The sequence below is a fragment of the Mus caroli genome, unplaced genomic scaffold, assembly GCF_978045245.1.
Source record: "Mus caroli unplaced genomic scaffold, Mus_caroli_1 scaffold_2, whole genome shotgun sequence".
Lineage (NCBI taxonomy): Eukaryota > Metazoa > Chordata > Mammalia > Rodentia > Muridae > Mus > Mus caroli.
The window spans coordinates 48,006,293-48,011,551 of record NW_028227257.1 but is presented as its reverse complement, the minus strand read 5'-3'; positions in this window follow the sequence as shown (position 1 = coordinate 48,011,551).

The following is a 5,259-nucleotide window of genomic DNA, read 5'->3' as shown; positions in this document are numbered from 1 at the left end:
AGCTACCAGAATTCAGGAGGATACAAGGTTCAAGAGGGCAGCTGCTATTTCTGGATCCGTAGTCACCACTGGAGGCTGTCTCAGAGGAATGGAAGCCAGGAGCACGAGATTCCCCTGCACTCAGGCTGCAGACAGTTCCCAGGGTGAGGCCTGGAGTGTGTCTCCCTGGCAGGTTACTGTGTCTTGACTGCAGACTGAGTCATGAGTGCGTGGAGGGTGGAGAACAAGGCTGTTTCCGAACCTTTCTGTTGCCAGTACCTTCAGGAGAACTCACACGTCAGAGGAAAACACGTGGTATTTAATCCATTTCCCTAGTGTTTCACCAGTACTGAGGCAGAAAAGCCTTGTGCATTAAAAGGGAAACCACTTCCCCTACAGAGAGTAGACGCTGCTACACAAAAAAGAAAAGTGTGTGCTCCCTTCACAGTCTATCCTGGGTGCCTCAGCCCTAGCGGTGTGCCAGCTTAACACTTTTATTACATCTAAGGTTCTGTTCCCCAGGGCATGGGGACACACACTTGGGCAAAGTCAGGAGGATTGTTGTGAGCTCAAGGCCAGCCTGGGTTATGTATTCTATCTAACTGATCTAATTGAGGGGAGAGGGGTCTAAGAATACGGCTTAATGTTGGAGTAATTTCCTAGCAAGATACGGATCCTAGACCCTGTGCTGCCCTCTCCCCCCCCCCCAAAACACTTAAAATGTAATTAAAAAAAAATTATCCCAGGAAACCCCGAGTGGATGTTTGCCTTCGTTAGGTTTCTTTATTGCTGTCACGAGACACCATGACCACAGCAACTCTTATTAAAAAAATAAATAAACAAAAAGTAAACAACTAATTAGGGTTAGCTTACACTTCAGAGTTTTTCAGTCCATTATCTTTATAGTAGGAAACATGGTGGCATGCAGACAGACATGGTACTAGGGAGGGAGCTGAGAGGTCTACATCTGGATCCAAAGGCAGCAAAAAGGGAGAGAGAGTGATACTGGGCCTGGCTTAAGCATTTGAAACTTCAAAGCTCACCCCCAATTACACACTTCTTCCAACAAGGCCACACCTCCTAATTAGTGCCACTCTCTGTGGGCCGGCGGAGACTATTTTCATTCTAACTACCACAGTTGCTGAGGAATTTAATTAAAACTACAACGTCATCCCAACCTAGATCTTTCAGCCTTTCTGTACTACCAGAGAGGGGTCATACAGCATTGTTGTGACTCCCGTCATAACTTAAAGGGAAGCTCACACAAAGTCCAGAGCCCTCCATATCCTGCAAATGAAGAAGTGCGTTCTCAAATCCCTTGGAGCAGGGCCCCACTTTGGCGGCACCAACTTTAATTTCTAGACGGAACGGCATCTCTACAGAAAGAAAAGCCATGGTATCTACATGATAAGTCTGAAAAGGACCTGGGCAAATCTGCATCTGACAATTCCAGCCATTGCTGCCACTGCAAGAAAACCCTTCTGATGTCAGCATTGTCAGCATCATCTCCTCCAGGAACAGCGGCCATCGAGCCACAAGGACAATTGCTGCTGCTGGAGTCAATTCGTCTGCCAGCCACATCATACTCTGCGGCCGTCACTAACCAGATCCAAGCAGCCTTCAGGAAGCACGTCTTCTGGTGGTGACTGATCCCAAGGGCTGACAATAAGGTCCTCACAGAAGCATCTTATGTCAACCTATCTACCATGCACGGTAGAAGACAGATTCTCCTCTGCGCTGTGTGGACACTGCCATCACACACAACAGAAAGGAAACTCACTCACTGTGTCTGATGTGGTGATGAGTGTTAGGGGAGTTCTGGGCATGTATGGCACCATTGCCCAGTAGGACTCGTGTGGGGCCATGCCCACTCCTCTAGAGACCATGAAGAGATGGAGAGGGGAGAGCAAGCACAGATGACAGGCTGGAACTAAAGAGGAGTGTCAGGTGAGCGGACCTGAACTCACGGCTGCTCAGCCTGAAGTGGTGTGGCCATCTGCATCTGGTCTGAAGGTGTGTGGGTACCCTCTGTGCCCGTCCAGAAGTTTCCTACTGAAGACAGAAATGCCTGTCCAATCATGGAAGAATGATTGGCAGTTCCCACTTCTCAGACCACTGAATGGGTCAGAACAACTACTGGGTGACCCTAAGGTATTCTTCAGCAGATGTGTGAGAAAAATGGAAAGAAGATGGGTAGAAATAAATGGTTTTAGAGGAAAAAAAAAAACCCTCTCACAAAGATATTATAATAAGAAAAGAGCTTTATTATTGAGCAAGCATTCAACCAGAATGTGATGCACACCACAGGCAGTCTGCTAAGGGAGTGTGCAGACAGGAGGAATGTTGCCCTTTATATGAGCCAGTAGATATGGACGCTGTGTCTTCAGCTTGACAGCACCATTTATCACATGGTTTAACCTAAATTCATCTGGCGAATGAGGCTGTCACGTACTTCCTGATTAGCTTTATCTGAAATGAGATAAGCTTTACGTGTTCACGGCAGGAGGTAATCCTGCTGCTTAGAGAACAGGGTCCATCCAAGCCAGGCTCCTCCTCCCACCAACACAGGCGGTGAAGAGCCATCTCTCCCTGGTGTTTGTGTTTCAGAGATGGCTCCCAGGTTTTTGGTTTGGTTTGAATTGGGTTTTGGTTTTCTTTTTTTTTTTTTTTTTTTGGTTTTTCGAGACAGGGTTTCTCTGTGTAGCCCCGGCTGTCCTGGAACTCACTTTGTAGACCAGGCTGGCCTCGAACTCAGAAATCCACCTGCCTCTGCCTCCCGAGTGCTGGGATTAAAGGCGTGCGCCACCACGCCCGGCACGGGTTTTGGTTTTCTTACTCTAGCCCAGACTAGCTTGGAATTCTCTGGAAAGCTGCAACGGGAACTCAGGTCGAGTGAGAGATCCTGTCTCAAAAAGCAGGCTGAGAAGTGATTAAGGAAGACACCCCAGTATCAACCTCTGACCTCCATATGTGCATGCATGGACACGCATGGATACACATACACAGACACACACACACACACACACCAAAAAGAATGAACGCCCCCCTCCCAGCTTGTTTAAGGTAGATACAGAGCACTCATAAAACATGGAGTGTAAACAGAATGCTGAGAGTAACTTAGATGAGTAATTAAGGAAGGAAGAGGAAAGAAACCAGGAAACCGAGAGCAAGTGACTGGAAGATCGTTAGGCAATCTCCACACCCTGCTCCTTGAAGTTGGAATGCTTTCTCCTTCTGCCTCTTGAAGTTCTCTAGAAGTGCTAGGATTTCACAATTAGTCTGTGGTGGTTTCAATATGCTGCACCCGTGGTAAGTGGCACTATTAGGAAACGTGTCCTTGTTGAAGGAAGGGTGTCACTGCGTAGGCGGGCTTTGGGGGGGGGTGGTCTTCCAGTGCTCAAGCTCCTCCCAGTGCAAGAGAGGCAGACACCTGTTGCCTGCAGAAGACAGTCTCCTGCTGCTGCCTTTGAATCAAGATGTAGAACTCAAGCCCCATGTCTGCCTGAACCTCTGAAACTGTAAGCCAGCCCCAATTAAATGTTTTCTTTCACAAGAGTTGCCTTGGTCATGGTGTCTGTTCACAGCAATAAAACCCTAACTAAGACAGTCTTAAATCAATGAAAAGACCTTTAAGTATTCATTGAACAAACACCATTTTCCTGTATCAAGTTGGCAATGACTAGCAAGCAACTATAGTTCTGCACCAGGGACCTTTTTGGAGAAATATACCGATCCAAGCATGTTGGCATCTAGATTCCAAAGCCAAGACACCTGCCACACCCTTCCATGCCTTGGGTTCCTGGCAGGGCATCTGGCTAAGGGGATGTGTATTCCAGGCACCCACGGGAATGTATGGAAACAATTAAAATAGTATCATAGAAGACATTGCAATCCTAGGGAGAAACGAGATCAAAGCTCAGAACTAACCCTGGTTAAGTGTAGAAAAGACGAAAGGAATAAAACCAGGAATATTTTAAAATATTTTTATTGAGTTCATGTGCATGGGTATTTTGCCTGAAAGTCTGTCTGTGTACCACACGCATGGCTGGCTCCTGCAGAGGCCAAAAGAGAGCATCAGATCTCCTAGAGCTGGAGTTCAGAAGTTTGTGAGATACCTCCTGGGTTCTGGAAACAAAACCCAGGACATCTGGAAGAGCAGCCAAGGTTCTTAACTACTGAGCCATCACTCAGGTCCCACCATGAATGTTTTTCTTTATTCTTCTCTATATTTTCTAATGTATTTATTGGAAATATACAACTTTTGCCACACATAACAAATGACCAAAGAAATGAGGTGAGAGGGGCAGCTGTTCAAATGCTGCCTGGGAAGGCTTGGCCAGCCCTGGCTTGGCTGCCCCTGGCTCAGCTTGCCCTGACTTGGCTGTCGCGGTGCCAGCCGTCATCTACTGCTTCATAATAAGCTGCACTTTGGGCTGAAGGGGTGGCTCAGCCTTTAAAGGCTAGGCTCATAACCAAAGTAAGTTGCATTTTATTTGCACTAGGCTGAAGGGGGATCTGAAACTTGCTGTCAATGTTATAAAACATTTTATCTTCAAATTTGGTATAGGGGTCATAGACCAAAGGTTCTATAAACCCCAGAATAGCACCACTCCCTGGAAATAAGCACCCATACAAGAGCCTATGGGACACTTTATAGTCAAACAAAAAGCTATGTTTGAAACTTCCTTTACAAGGGCCTGAATCCCATTCACAAGGGGAAGGAGGTCCCACTTCGTAATAACACCCCACAGGTGACATTTGAAGAGGACACATTCAAACTGTAACACCATCTTATATCATTTGCACATTAGGGTCAAACTGTGCCACGTTGTCATTTCTAAGAAGACAGAAGTTGTCAAACCTGTGCTTTGAGCCACAAGTGTGACAACCTACTTTCAGGCAAGTCGCTACTTCCCCAAGACTCTACCCCAATAGGCCTGGGGTCTGGAATGTGTTTAACGCAGGTGCAGGCTTCTGCCTTAGTGCAGGCTTGAGTCCTCATGTCCGTCTCTCTTGAGCTTTCTGTCTCAAGGCGCCTCTCCTTAGCAGAAAAAAATCAGAGGCATAAAGCATACATCAGGGGGAAGCCAGAGTTTTCAGAGGGAGTTTTGTGCTGGCCTTTTCAGAGCATTCTTGTCACGCCTAGTTTGCCTCGTTTACTTTATTAAATGAAAGAAAAAAAAATGCAGTGTTGCAAATTAGCTTTGGTGATGGCTCCAACCATTGTCAGGTTCACAGTCTCATTTCGCCATTCAAAACAACAAACCCACCACACTCTCT